This window comes from Aythya marila (assembly GCF_965140915.1).
Source record: "Aythya marila genome assembly, chromosome: 6".
NCBI lineage: Eukaryota > Metazoa > Chordata > Aves > Anseriformes > Anatidae > Aythya > Aythya marila.
In genome coordinates this window covers 29,474,653-29,490,869 of record NC_139047.1, presented here as the reverse complement: position 1 = coordinate 29,490,869, position 16,217 = coordinate 29,474,653, and the positions used below count along the sequence as shown (strand labels likewise).

The window sequence follows — 16,217 nt, the reverse complement described above, 5'->3', positions numbered from 1 at the left end:
ATTAGTAACTACATGCCCCACAGCAGTTGGACTCAGTGATCCTTGTGGGTCCTTTCCAACTTGGGATATTCTATGATTCTCTGATACACTGGAGCAACCATCCTCATTACACCATGCATAGTTTCAAGCCACACACTCCCACAAAGGGTATATGAAAGAGCTGTCTCTATTCAGCCTGAACACTAGGAGAAGAGGTGCCCGTAAAACACAGTGATATCTCCCAGAAGTGACTAAGATATTCAGCGAGCTACACGAAGAAGCCCATAGCAAAGTCAAGAATGGAAGTCTGATCTCAAAATACAGCCTCACGTTTTTTCCACAAGACCACCAAGTGGATGCACATTTCAAACACAGTGGAAAACACTTGGGAGTCATCCTGTTTCCTTGAATTTCCCTCATTTGTAGCTGGGCTGTCAAAACGTGCTCGGTAGCAATGCTATGCATGGAATTTGCCAACAGTGGTAAGAAAATTAGGAGCAATTAGAGAGCAATACTAGTTAAAGTAATCTCAATTCTCACAACCGTTTCTTCCCACAACCCATATTTGAAGTCAAATTCTGGAAACTCCATTTGATCCTTATTCATCCAAACATGCGTTCACCCTCTGAAGTGCCTGCCTGGGAGTTTTTTTTCCGAAAAGCGCTGAACAACAATGTCAATTGTTGGCCCAAAGTCAGCTGGAAACAAGCCACAACCTAGACACAGTTGGCCCTCAGGATATGCTTCCAAAGACCTTGACAAACTTAGAATTAAATTTTAATTATCCCTGTTCAGTTTGATTTATACTAATTGTCAATATCTGTGGTTTGAAATAACACATTTTACAACATGATCAGTCAGACAAAATATTTTCCTAATGACTAAAGGGAGGAAGAGTCTGCAGTAAGTCCAAGAATTATATTATCAATCTTATTTATTATTTTTTTAAACCATAGAACACAAACATTTTAAGAGACATTGATCTGAAATTGGGGTGAAAGGCTGAAAAATACTGTTTTTCTGGTTTTGCAGCAGTCAGATTTAGGAGTCTAATCCTGCAGACATGTTAGCAGTTGAGGTCCCAAGAGTTCACAGAGATAATTAATGGTGTTAGAAACACTCAGAAATTTTGAAGAGTCCACAGAAGCATACAAATTTTACTTGCCAACTATTTTTCTTTAAATAATTCTGGTGTGCTAAGTGCTGGTAATTTATTCAGTTGGACAAAGATTCGTGTGATGTTCTTCACAGCAAGTAAGCCCACAACCCGTCTGTACCCACGACAAGTCCATTAAAGTATTAAACTCATTTCATTCCTGTAGAATTGCAAAGAAAAGGTCACTTTTAACACTAGGCTACGGGGTTTGTCAGGTTCTGGGCAATACTTCTGAAATAAATGACTGCCATGACTTAAAGGACAGAAGGCAGAACAACAAACAAACTCTTTTCTGAAGTGGTGGCAGCATTTCTTGCCTTCCAGCAGTGGCCACTAGCAGAACTACAGGCTCAAGCTGTAGCTGTGCCATAATATTTTTTTTTTAATCAATACTTCAAGTTGCTCAGAAATGATCTGCTTTCCTGCTTTGAATCATTTACAACAAAATTACTCCATATGGTGGTCAAAATCAAAAGCAGAGGGGTAGATTAAAAATCTAAGAGCAACTCAATTCACGTGAAATAAGAACTGCTAAGCTTCTGTGAAAAATAGATCCCAATAACGTTAGCAGAGGAGCATTTGGAGGCCATAAACCACGGCAATATTGCAGTTGCTGTCCCTGCGCCGAGCAAACAGCTCACCAGAAACAAATCGCATCATTTGCAACCAGTGTATCAGTAGGTCACTGTAACAGATGATGTACATAGGCCTCTATTCTCAATGATCCTTTTTTTTTCCCCATGTATAAAACGGATAAAACTTATATACTTTTCCGTTTGTTTATTTATTTATCTATTTCTGTGACTGGGCTCTGAAATTGCTTCTGCCATGGGTCTGTGAATTCCCAGCCTTTATTTGATTCATTCTTACCAGCAGTCACTTAAGCTGAAAAGACATTATAAGCTTTTGTGATTTTGTTTGCTTTTTAAAGGTAGTCTCCTGTAACGACTCCTTTCTAATAAGCTACTTGTTTTTCATAATATCAATTGGATGAAACATTTCACTTCATGCCTCAAATCTTGCCTCATTTACACCCATCATTCATGTGGGCTATAAATAAAATTATCATTGCCTTTCTTTTAAATAACTCATGTGAGTAAAAATTGCCCATCCTGAATCCCATAGCCAATGGAAAAAAGAGGGGACTTTCTAGCTTTTCTGCACTTTACCCTCGGAAACACACAGCTGGTAAGCCAATGGACTTCCTCACACGAGATCATTGCTCATTCACAAAGACAAGCCCAGAAACTCCACGTATCATCTGGGAATACTGTATATTAATCTTCTTGAACAACTCCTACCCTGCCCTAAAGCAAAATTTGTCCTTTAAGAATTACAGCACATTATTCTATAACAACATTTTTCTTCTCTTCTCACCCAGGCAGCAAAAATATGAGAAGGTGAAGGAAAACTCTGTGGCAGTTCCCCCAGAGGAGGCTGAAGTCTCCATCTCAGCCCAGCTACAGACCTTGCTGGATTCTGATTCTCTGCCTCTGAGAGCAACACAGCCTTAAAATGTTTCTGACAGCTTCTTCTAAAGTTAGCCCATCAGTTGCCATCCATCTACATGTAACATTGGCAGCTGCGATGGGCTCCGCAGAGGCCTCAAGTAATTCTGCGCAGAACCTGTCCTCCTGGATAGAGGGGAAGAATTTATGCCCAAGACTGCTAATTTTGAGCACAGACACTTCTACATCCTCACAAACCATAAAAATCTAGGCTGCTGGCCAAATCAGTGCTTAGGAGGATGAGCAGGGAAGACTTAAACAGCAATTCAAGGGAACAGAAACAACTGTGGCTCCCAAGGAAGAAAGCAAGAACAGCAAAAAGTATCAAAACACCGTTGAATATTGAAATTCCACTAGGTATTTTGGGGAAGGGAGCAGTGGGGCTTTAGGGGAATGTATGTAGGGGAAGATACACTCGGTTTGTGTCCCTTGTCCTGTGTGATCGTATGCTAGGATAAGGAATGCCTGGTCCTATCCCCGAAGAAACTTCCCCTTTGCCGGAGGTCACTGTGTTTGCCACTTCTGCAGTCCCCTGGAGGCAAAGCCTCTTCGTCGCCTCTTCCAGAGCTGCCAGAATCCATCACTGCCACAGCTCTGCTTGGCGCAGCGCTGGGCTGCAGGAGCAGAGGGAGAAGCAGAGGCTTCCCAGAGCAGACACCCAGGTAGCATCCCCCAGCCCTGGGACAGGTCATCTGTGCAGGCCTGGATTAGCAGCTCTGCAAAGCCAGCAATGTGGATAACACAGTGCCACGGTAGGATTAACACCTAATAATTTTGCTGTCATTTGCTATTGCATATTTCTAGAACTGTGATAATGCCCTGAAAGCTGCGTATCAGCCATTATTTCAGGGAAGGCTTTGTGAGAATTATCTCTTAAAGCGGAAGGTTTCTATAGAGCCGTTGTGCTTTAACTGTATGTGCTCACAGTCCAAGGCTCATTAATTCAACAGACAATTTATTCTTTTGCAAAAATGATACTCCAGAAGCTACTATTTGAACAGAAATAACATTTCACATGAAGCAGACTCCACAGGGAAGAGACTAACTACCAGATGTTTTATGTTCGTTTAATAAATTTATGAAATTGCAAGCTTGACTGAAAAGAAATCTAAGAGAAAAAAAAAAAAAATCTGTTTGGAGAACAAATGTTGCCTTCATATAGCTGTTTATCAATACCAACAAGACAGCGATACAGCACAGAGTTTAAATCTTTAACTGCTTAACATCTCCCAAGCAAAGATGGTGTTGTAATCGAGCAATGACCTCAGGATCTGTCCCCAGAGTTGAGAACAAAATAGAAAAAAACACAGGTTTGTCAACTTACAGTTGTCTGCAAGTTAAAAGAGTCTTCTAAGCAAATCTTTGTTCATCTCCCTTGGGCAATAATGACCTTTTTCTGCCACAAGTTTTCTAGTGTAGCAGTAAGAGGTAGATTTACTGCATTTAACTTTCAATTCTGTACCACAAATAGTAAAAAAAAAAAAAAAAAAAAAAAAAAAAAAAAAGATAAAACTTAGAAAAGAGCACAGCACAGCAGCCTTCTTCAGGCACATGGGAAGGATCTTCAGTGCAGAGCCTGGGCCGAAGCTAGGATTGGCATCCTTGACACAGAATTCACCCAAATTGCCTCTGAGGTGCAGAATCCTTTAACAGGATGGGAGTAAAAAGCTTCATGAAGAAAAAAGATCTAAAACCAATTGAGTCAAAAGGAGAGGAATGGGTTTTGACCATTTGTGTGGTGAAGGTGAGCTGTGTCTGGTGGAAGTCCATGCGATGTGTGCTGTGCTGACACCATGTTTATTTACACACAGCATAAATGCCCTCGGGGCTGAGGGTTCAGGGGACAGCTTTACCCTAACATACAGCATCCTTGCTCCATTCCTTTCCTTTTCATCAGGAAAGTACCTCTCCATGGGATAGGGGTTTTCTTATCTGCAGAGAACATGCAGAGCTCTCATACATCCCGCTGCAGAGTCTTCAACAGTATTTAAGGGCTGATGTGGGGGTTTTGGGGGAACAACCTTCATGGAAGGGGTCAACATTATGACTCCAGCCATCAGCCTGTGAATCACTCGGACAACTTCTTAGCACAGAGAAAGGCAGCGTGCCATTGCAACAGCACGCCCGCATGCACACACACATGAATAAGACTTCTTTTGGCCCAAAATGTCTGGTCCAGATTTCAACTCCCAGGCTATTGGCTTGGCATCAGGCTGTCAGTCGTGCAGCCTGGGATGGCAGCCTTCGTTCTCCTGCTAACTCGGGGCCTTCTGTTTCTAAGCAATGGACGCCGGATCCCTGCGGGAGTTCTGAATTGCTGGATGCACGTCAGGAACCTTGCAAAGGAACTTCGGGAGAGGGGTGGGAAGGAGTCATAAGAAATCATAAAAAATAAATTAGATGGATTTAAGTTTGATTCAAAAAGAAAAGCTTTTCTGAGTCCCAGCGGCTCCTGACTCACCGTTCCAGCCTGCACAGATATGAAAGGTGGGATGCCCAAACTCAGAGGGGGTGGTGTACTCTATATAGGGACTATAACTAGCACAGGGCACTAGATAGCTGAAGCTATCCAGTCCCACAGGGACCAAGATTTCCTTTGGTTTGCTTCCATTTCTCCCCTCTGTATCCCTTCCCTTATTGCAACTGAAAGTGGGAAACCCCCAGGGCTGTGAGGAACCCAGCAGCCACACAGACACATCCCACAGGCTCGGGATGCCAACCCTACACGAGCAGAGATTGTAAAAGCCGAGAGAACTTTCCCGTTTGTCATTTCCCAGCCTTCTTTTACTCCAGACTGTCACACACGGTGCATGAAGGATACCAGCAATGACAGCGCTGTGTATTTTCCTCACTATGCAGTGTGTGGAGAATCACGCTTGTAACACACATGGGAAGAGATCAGTGGGGTGGCACCACGTACCACACCTTCATTTGATTTTCACTTCGCTCTTAGACACTCAATATTTAATCATTAACAGTCTAACGCATAAACTTTATGGATGGGTTCTCTTCAAATGAGACAGTGTCAAAGATTTTGTGCCAAAACGACTATTTTCTCCAGTAAAATTAAGTCCTTTACACTTTCATGCATGCCTTTTTATGTATATGAGACCTTTAACCAAAACATATGCTTCTCTTCTGCAGAGTAATTTCTTCCTTTGTCAACAGTACATGCACTGACTGCTGAGTGGAGGAGAATCCAAAAATTCTAACTTCAGTTTTCGGCTTTCCTAACCTTATACAATCACTACAGTCATGTCTCACTTGCCAGCAGTTGACTCTAAATGTTTCTGCTTACATAGAGGGAAAAAAAAAAAAAAGAAAGAAATAGAAGACAGAATAGAGCATTTCAGAAGAACTATCATAGCCATTAGTTCCACAAACACACTGCACCTAGCTCAGAACCAAATTCTGCCCTCAAAAAATGACGTGTCACTTACAATTATGTGTGTACGCACACAGAAAGTGATGGGGACAGGCAGAATGAGAGGACAGTCTAGCCCCCGAATTTTATAAAGCAACATATGCCTCACGTGTACGAGTGTCGTGGATATCCATTATACTGTTATCTTTGTTCAACAAGACTTTGTGCATTTTGCAAATGGAGTTCATCAACAAAATGAACTAATTATTTTACAGAAAAAGTTGGTGGGGGGTGCGTTGCCTTTTAATTTTAATTCAGATTGCTTCTACCAGCTCTAGCTGTCAACGCTGATTAAAATAAAACAGGCAAGCAGGAGATCTGGACCATTTTTATCATACTTCATATGATAAAATATGTATAACTTCAAAATAGTTAATAGAAATCTAGCACAATATTCATACATTGCAATTTCATTCAAATATGATTCACAGATATCCTTGTGGGTTAAGTATTACTATTCCTGTTATATGGAAAGAATTGCTAGAAAGTCTGTGGCAGAATAAGCTCCTAGACTGTGCTTCTGTGCCCACCCCACCTGTGTCCTATAGATCTTCTTTAAAGGAATTTCACAATATTCACAATATTTATGCCAGCTCTTCTAGGAAAAAGCAATTTTCATGTTATGTGTCAGTGGCACAACCTAAGATGTCCCATAGTGGACACAAATATTGCAAAGAGAGCTGGGCAAGAAATGTCTAAGTGCACATTTTGTAACTTTTCCATGCTGAAGTGGGAAATGACAGAGACCTTTCAACAGTTTTCATAGTAGATGAAGGAGGTAGATGGTTTGGGCATTCATCTGAAACATAAAAAAGCATGACTAAGCAGGTGCTGGTGTAGTCTGTCTTATTTCAGTCCAGGCTCTTTATCTCTGTCTTATTTAATTATAAACTGCAATATGAAAGATTTATCAGTTTAAAAAATAAAGATCTGATACGTTTCAGCAAGAAATGTCATAATCTTAAAACAGGCATGTTACTATGAAAAGTTAAGGAAAAACAAATGACTATCCCTTTTATTTTTCCTGACTGCAATACAAAGTGATAAAGGCACCCAGCTTTGACCCATCCCGTGATCTGCATTGGTTGGGACAGTCCTGGAAAACAATTTCTTGCCCAGTTCCCCAGGACTTACTCAGAATGCTTCTCTGTCTTGGAAAATCCACAGCTAAAAATTAAACTGAGGACCAAGATCGCCTTGGTCTTTGACAGATCAATTTCAGATTTCTACTGGAGTCTAAAAGCAAAAGCAAAAGCATACCCAACGTGTGGCAAAGATAAAACAAATAGCTCTAAAAATTGCTGGAGGATCAGCACAGTGCTGATAGAGTAGTGAATCAAAAGGCACACATCCTTTAAGGCTTCATGCTGACAGTCCTGCACTGAAGGCACGAGACAACTCAGACGAGTCACACTGTGTTACAGCATTTATCATAAATCAATGCTATTAATGCAAGCAGACAAGATAAGTCACTATCTGATGTGTTAGTCAAGAAAGAACGGCAAGAGACAGATTTTGTACAAACCAGTTGAACACAAAATAAATACAAAAGCATTTTTGTTCTTTGATACAGCCCTCTTACTGGTGAAAAAAATATCACTATTCACATATCTTCAGTAATTCTTGTTTTGAAATTAACATTTTGAATGTTATTTTCCTCCAGCCTAAAGGTCAAAGGGATTCTACAGGTGGCACATTTCTGTTACAACAACCACCCTTCCCTCTGCCCCAAAGTCAGGGGAAGGAGAGGAGCTCAAGGCAATGGGCTGCTGCATTAGGAGAGGATGAACCACTTCTTGCAGGGCTGCTCTCTTACCTACTCGTGCCTCCCTTCACACATCTTTCCTTGCGACTTTTCCACGCTGCTTCCAGCGGCTCTTCATGCATTGCTGCCACGGGGGATGAGGAAAGTTTGCCCATGTGTCAAGTTATTGGCAGTGCTTCTGCCCATAAAGTCAGTGACGTACCGTAATGACTCCCTGTCCTCCAGAGCACTCAGGCAAGACTGCAAAGCGCTTGAGGAAAGGTAGCAGCTCTTAGCCTCAAGTTACTGGTGAAGGAACTGAGACACAGCATTAGCCACTGTGAAAACGGAGCCATGAAGTGGAAGCAGCCACTGATTACTGGTTTCTCTTTTCCACCACCATTTTGTCCATCATCACTGAAAAGTTAGTTATGTCAGATCGTGCCTTCCCCGGCTGTTTGCTTACACAGAAGAATAAACTGCTGCAAATCCCTTTTCCCTCTGAGAACCAACCCGGTGATATAGTTGCTTCATAACGTTACTGAGCTGAATAACAAGGAGTGAAACAATGAGAGCATGACACCTAAACCTGGTTCCTGATCCTTACCCCTCTCGAACTGCACAAGTCCTGGATTGCATAGGCAGCAGGGCCATCATTATCCCCAGGCTGACCTCCTGCGTAATGAAGGCCACTGAATTTCATTCGGTAACTGGGGCGGCGGAGGGAATTAATAAGGGGAGTTTGATTCTGCCTGCTGCAGGAGCTCTTGAGGCAGCTGAGGCAGTAGGAGGTTACCAGGAGGGTAAGGTCATCCCTTCCGTGCTCCTTCCAGGCAGTAAAGCTCCATTAATTCTGTACTCTCCAAATGTAAAACTTCCAAGTATGAAAATATAGATAAGCCTTTATCCTCATTTATAAACTCATTTAACAACTTTTCCAAGCTGTGTCTACCAGGACAGACCCATCACCCTAAAGCTACTGGCCAGCCATGCGGCAGACCTTGCTGAAATGTTGCCACTCTGCAGCAAACTCTGTTACTCACAGTCACGGAGAGTGGAAAAGTTCAAAAAATGGCTGGGGATGCACCACATACTGCCTTTTCTTACTGCTTTTTTCCAGGTCTGTAGTGGCCAGAAATCTCAGTAAGGAAGGGAAAGAAAATGGAAGAAAACAGTCTTTGAAAAGTTTAGCAAGGCATTTCTATCTCAAATACCAGGAAAATACTAGGAAAACATTGTATAAACCGTGCTTCTGGGATTTCTTTTGTCCTTATTTTACAGGGATAAAACTATGGTGAACGAGAGTGAAAAACTAGAACACGCTAATAGCATTAAATTTACAGGAGGGAAATCCCAGTAAAAATCACAGCAGGATCTTCTCCCTTCATGCAAATTCAGAGACAGAAGTTGCTACGCAATGCAGCCCAGAACATGGCCAACCCATCAAATGATGAGATTCAGCACGAGCTGTAGAGAAGTTTTTAAGCAAGTGACCAGTAGCCCATTGCAACAGGGAGTACCCCCAGTTTCAGCCCCGTCCTGTGGAGCTTCCCCAGTTCCCACCTGAGGAGCTTCTTCTGAATCACTTCTCCGCGGGGACATTTGCTCCAGGAACAGCAGGAGAGGTCACTGCCCAGACACCCTGTGTGTCCCAAAGCTGCACTGCACATCCAGAAGAAGACAAGTCCATCATGTATAAACACTGCCATCGCTTCCTTCTTTATACATACGGAAACTCTGCAACTTTAGGAAGGTTCAGAACGGTGCCTTTCCTCCACCCCTGCTGTGACGTGCGGGATGTATCCTGGGGACGCCCATTTGGCAGAAACCACCTTGGGTCAGTGGTTTATTAGCCATTTGTTTGCCATCTGAAAGCCCACACACAGACACTGGATGTTTTGTTTTCTTTTCCTGACTGCTTTCACACGTGAAGCTGCAAGGACGTGTCAATTGATCAGACGAAGCTACTGCACACTTAAACTCACAGCGAGCGTGCCAGGTGAGGAGTCCGTGTAATCGGTTGCTTGGGTCGGTACAGCTGCTGGCAACCTGTCATCTGCTGGAAAGCAGCCCCAGTGCTTAAAGGCTCCAATCCCATGCCACGTCTGCACCCCAAAATAAAGCTCCCCAGACTGCCCTTCAACTTATGTTTTGAAAAAATTCAGGATGACAGACAGAATTTGCAGCACAAGAAGTTTCCTCGCATGAACCAACGGTGGAAGCAGAGTAAATAAGCATCACGCTGTCTCCTCTCTCCTCTACTGTAACCATTTTGTCCTCATTTGGTCCACAACAGGTTCCTCTACTGACAGCATGACAAAAGTCTCCATTGACCTTACCAGTTTGGGTTCCACTGTAGGTGCTCTGAATTGAAAGGCTCCAAGCTAGCATTCCATTATGTCACATACGTGTATAATGCATTAATATACATGCAATTAATTTTAAAAACTTTCCAATTTATCATTAGCGAAAAAAAATCTTCTAAAGTACTGTACTTGTTGCATACACTTTGCCATTAGGTTTAAAATACAAGTGCTTACAGAATCGAGCTATGGCTGCAATTTCTCTTTCTGCATTTTCATCTTCCGCGAAGCTGAAGGGACAGCTTTTGTAGCAAGGACAGTCATTACATTTTTGAACAAACAGAGTTCATTCAGTGACAGGTTTATTGCTTGTTTGTCTCAGAAATATTTGCTACAATGGACATCATAGAAAATTGCAAGAAACTGAAATATTGAATGTAGTTTGAATTGCATTATATGGAATTCTACAGCTCAAATGGTATTTGATAAAACAATATTCTCGACTCAAATCACCGCGCCCAAGAAGGATGCTTGGGTCACTAACAAAAGCTGGATCTTATTTGTTTTCTGCCAATATTTTTGCTTGACTAAAGAAAGGCTTGAATCTTCTTGACATCATAATTTCATTGTATCCCAGGATCGGCACAGAACTGAATAACTCTGCTTGCTTGAGCTGCCAATGTTATTACTTTAAAAGTTTACAGAAGCAGGGAGTGCACTGTGAATTTGACATTCCTGTAGGATATAGAAATGTCGCATTTAAACATATCCCTCAAAATGCTTTTTCAAAATGGCAGGATTAGGGACAAAGGTCATGTTTTTGACATTATTTATAGTCAAGGTGCTCAGATTACTTATGGAAAAAGCAGCCATGAGACTTATTATACCCACAACCACCCATCACTCAGATATATGTTATGGTGAAAAGATAAGACCAGCTCCGCTGGGGGGAATGAACTGAGATGAGAAATGCTGGGTACTGCATGTGGCAGCATTTCAACCTGCAAACTCCCCAAACAGAGAGTTAAGAGTCAGCCTAAGGTCTCTCCCTAAGTACTGTGTTCTCCTCCCCAAAGCAGGAGACGAACCGCAGCCTGTGGGAGAGCTAAGTCAGGGAAGAGAGAATACAAACCTTAAACCAACAGGAGGTTTCAAGAGATGTGAGAGAAGTTAATTGTTTAGAACATGAAATTTCTTACCTGACTCTGGAGTATGAAAAAGGAAAACTCTGAACGCTCCGTCCCTGTCCTATAATTCAGTATAATTTACCTTATCATTTCTACAGCATTCCTTAAAACTGATTTTAATGGGCACCTAAGCAGCACTGCTACATAAGCTCTTGAGAAGTATCAACAGAGCATGTTAATTTAATGCTACACTAACCAGCGTAATGTCAAAGCTCCTGGTTCAAATTTAAATATGCTTTCCCTCCTCTGGATCCTTCCTTACCTCTCATCAAGGATGAGCCTCAGTAAACAAACGTGTTATGTAAATTCCTCAGACAATCACCTGCATTTACAAGTTACAGATGAGCAAATCCTCTCCCCCATCCCCTCACCCCCAGGGGAGAGCCCCAGGCCCCAAGGCAGCACAGGGTGCCCAGCAGCAGCGCGGCTGCCGAGAAGAGCTGAAGGAAAAGCCGAGGCACAAAGACCAGGCTGAGCTGGGGATGTTCAGGGAAGGCAAGTCAAACTCCATTCGAAACCACAAAATAACGAATCGTAACAGTATCTGACTTGAAAGGATTTTTTCCCCCCATTATTTTGTTCTGGAACTTGTAATAACCTGACATTTCTTAAAATACCGAAATTGAAGTACAAAGAGCCCAATTAAGTAATGCCGAGATTATGAAACAAGCCAGGTGCAGCACAAAAATTCAAATTAACGCTCATCGCAAGCTTCAAATCAAGTGTCAGTTTGCTCCTTTTTATTTTAATTTATTGTAGTCAACATTAGTTAAAGCTGGAGACATTTGTTCTCTTGCTAATGATACACACACAACTCCCACTTCCATCCCCCTGCTCCTTCCAATTAAGAACTTCTTCAGAACATTTCAGCTAGGAGGCTTATCTGGCACAGATTATTCACTGCATCATATGGATCCGGGTTCTTATGTCTGTGAGCTCCTTAGAGCAGCAATTTGTTCTTTGTTTAGCATATTTTGCAGCACACAGCGCTAAATAAGCTTAGGGAGCTCTAGTCACTGAGGCATGTTTGTGCTGGGTGCATTCGGCGTTGCCTCGTGCTTTGTTGTTGGAGTCTGTGCAAAACCCTGCCTCTGTGCCATGAATAAAATCCTGGCTGCCTCTAAGTGGATCTGTTTCTTGAGGAAACCTTCAGACTAAACACACAGAAATTAGTGGATCTGAGAAGCTCTGTAGGTGGAAACAGCACACATTGTATTACCTCGCTGCTCCCTAAGTACACGAAATGAGCAGCAGCTCACTGATTACCTCCCTGCACAGCTAATTGCCTTCCTTACCCATGCTTCTGACACATCTTGCATGCACCCTGGGTGCATTTAACACCAACCGAGTAACAAAACAACACCAGTTCCTTCACGTGGGAAATTCAACACAGCTCACCCAAGTTAACCCTATTGCTTTTGCGTTAGCTCCGAACTTTTCAGCCTCATTGAAATACATTTTGAGAACTAAAAAGACCTGGCATGGTTCCTCTGAGGAGCATGGAACAGGTTTCTGCCATCGATGCTGAGCATGGAACATGCAGGACTTTATAAAAGCCTCACATCTGTTAGCATGGACACCAAAAGGGCTGGACAGACCCAGTGGCTGCATCTTCTGGTCTTGAAATTCATTTCCAACAGACTGCCAAACATTTTGGTGTTTGAAAGCCCTATGTCCTCCATGAGAAATGTTTTCTTCCCAGAAAATACAGGGTATGTCTTCAGTTTTGTTTAAATAAAGCTTTCTCACCGCTATCATTGTTAAGGGAACTGGAAATGGGCAATCAGTGCTCTGCACTCTTATAGGCTTTCCCCGAAGGGAAGGGAAATCCAACCAAACATTATCTTCCATCTCATGCGACTCTCATCCTCCCAGCTCACACATCGGAGACTGAGCAAGGGGTGTTTAGATAAGACACCGTAAGTGGTTACAGGGACTGTGTTGCCAATATTCCTGCTCTCAGCTGACAGGAGAGGACTTGTAATACCTGCAGGTTATAAGACATCTGAACCCAGGCTGAATCCCTCCGATGGCAGGAAGGATACTTAAAGTGAACACTTGATTTCCACAGCTGCTACACAACCTAAGCAATCAGTTCAAACACTGAAAAAGGCTTAAAGTGCTTAAGCTATCAGCACTTCTTTCTCTGACAGAGGCACATGAAAAACAGAGACAAGAGTATGCTGACGAGATTTCCACTGAGGGTAAAAGCAATCTCACCAAGCTCCGGGGCCAGGCTCCTGCTTTCACTCAGACCAGCAGAAATCTGCAGAAACTTCACCAGACTGCCCTTCACCAAACAGCATCGAGCCTTAAGCAGCCTTAGCCAAAGGAAGTATTTCAGGTTTCTGGTCTCTTGACCTGATTTTAGTCATGCTTGCTTGATTGCTAAGCTCTTAATTCCGGCTGATACCAGGTTAGTATAAACTGAAATAGTTTGATTAGCATCGATGCCGATTTATACCACATAAGGGCTCGGTCTGCTGGCTTACTTAAAAGGCTTCTCAATTTACTCCAAAGCTTATGGGGGCGAAATCTTTACACTGGAGTTTCAAACTGCAAGCCTAATTTTGAAAAGGGGCTTGACAGAAAAGTTCTTCTCTAATATATAGATTAGAGGGGCAGAAAGTGTGCCAGTTGGCATTAAACTTCACTGTCCTCCCCCCCTCTGCCTGTCTAATCCACCAGAACATTCAGCTTACCCTTTAAATAAACAAGAACCAGTTCAGGTTGCATATTTTATCTCACAATTGCATTTGGTGCTCCAAAAGCACATTAAAAGTGATTTTAAACATATATATTGTATATGTTTATGTGTTCTCTATCTTGCCTGTAGGGACTGATACTTTCTTAAAATTTTACATATGATTATATATGAATGAAAATAAGAGTAAGTTCAAAGCCCAACTAGTGTGCTTAGGATTTTGTATTTTAATAAGCATAACAGGCAATGATAAAAATACCTATCAGTCTCCAGTCCTACAGGAAGAAAAGGATGGAAATTGCAAACTCAAACAGTCAAAACAAGGTAAACAAGAGTTAGGAGGCTTCCCCTTGTTTACTTTCAATGAAATTTGACACTTTTTCTACTTTCAAATATTTCAATATTTCAAACCCTTGTTTTGAAATTGGAAACCACTAACTCCAAACTTCTAGATATTAACACAGCTCCCAAAACATGTGTTAGGTTTTAACGTTAATATGAGAAAAATCAACTTAATAATCATTTTAGTACTAAACTTACTTCTAAATCATGCACATTAAAACACTGAACACTCGCTCCTGAATATTTGTTCATATTTTAATTCTATAGGAATGACAAAATACAGATCAAAGAAGCTGCCTGTTTAGCCAACTACCTTAGTGAAAGGTAGGAACCAGAAAAGTAGAAACTCTCTCCCAGCTTTACAGGAGACCACGCTATTCCCTGCAGCAAGAGGTGCAATTATGGTCACCACTATTATCCGAGGTCAGAAAATTATTGAATACTATTAAAAGTTCATCCAAAGTACTTATACCTCCGTGACCTCCAGCAATCTTGAATTCCACTGGGTGACAACATATTGGCTTACTTATTGCCTCTTATTTGAGACGGGCCCCAAGCTAAACTTATTAAGAAGTATTCGGATCCAAGGATTTGGGTCGACACAGTTTTAATTCGCAGCAGTTCTTTCATTTCAGAAGGTGTCTTATTTCCTTCTCTCAGGCACCTGGGAGCACGCAAAGCACGGGGAGCACACTTTGCTAAAAGCCCAGGGAACAGCATCATTAACCCTGATGCTGATTACACCTCCTGCCTTTGGACTGCGGGCTGCCACTGCAATAAATACCAGCAGCCAGTTCTACAAACGGAGTGGGCACATTTACAATCATTAATGATATTGTAGCTCTGTAAGGTAGGTTGAGACCTCCAAACCCATCACGGAGTTGGGTGCAATGGGCACGTTGAAACCCGGATGCTGAGTCAGTGCCGGCCGATGGGGCGCCCCAGCACCACCCCTCCTGCCACTGCTGTGCCAAATGAGCTTTGCACGTGGGAGCTGAGCTGACAGCACGGCTGCACAGAGCCACGCAGCCATGCCAACAAAATACAGTGAAAAAAGGATTAAAGTAGAGCCAACATTATCAGCAGGAAATTACTTTTCGGTACTTGCCTATTTTACTTTTTTAAAACCTCACCTTTTTCTGGCTGCATCATGTTATTAAAGCACAAGGGTTGCAAATGCACCGAGACTACCCTGAATCCAGGCTCCAGTTGGTATAACTCCCTTCAACAGCAGCTCACATCTGTGAGTGACACTGGGGACATGCTGGGTAAGAAAACCACAGCCTGTGTTGGACTTCCCTTTCCATCACCTGAAACTGGTCCTGCCCAGCTGTATGGAGTTGGCCCAGATAGCAGCATCACATCACCAATGAGGGGCAGATGAGTCAGCATCCTTCTTACAAAGAGCTGATGTTGTTACAGATGAGACAATAAGATATACAATACACATTAACAGCTCTAGGAGTGCTGTAACTGACCTTCTGTCTTGTCCATCTTCCTCAAGAAGCTAGGGCAGAGCACATATGGACCAGCAGCGAGCATCTTTTCAGTCCTGTCCCATCCCAACACGCTGCCTTCCCATGCCTTTCACTTTAGGCAAGTGGAAAAACACTGAAAATGTATTTACCATCTGGAAGGAAGAACACTGCACGTTTCTCTTCTGAAGAAGGATCTTTCAGATACAAAGAAGTGTGAAGAAGTTTTAACTGCACTTACTGTAAGTTTTTAATTAGTTTTGACTTTTTTTGAAAGTTCAGAGTTAGTGCTATTCCTCTATTCATAAAATGTTTAAAATTATCTCACAGTCCTGAAATACTTAAAGGTTTTATTTTTTAATTAATCTTAATGTATAAATGAATAAACTAATATA

General features: G+C 42.2%; 1 protein-coding gene across 1 annotated transcript in view; it reads right to left on the bottom strand.

Moving 5' to 3' along the window:
- NCKAP5 (NCK associated protein 5) overlaps positions 1-16,217 on the bottom strand; it is a 364,164-nt gene that overhangs the window by 316,818 nt on the left and 31,129 nt on the right. The window lies entirely within an intron of this gene.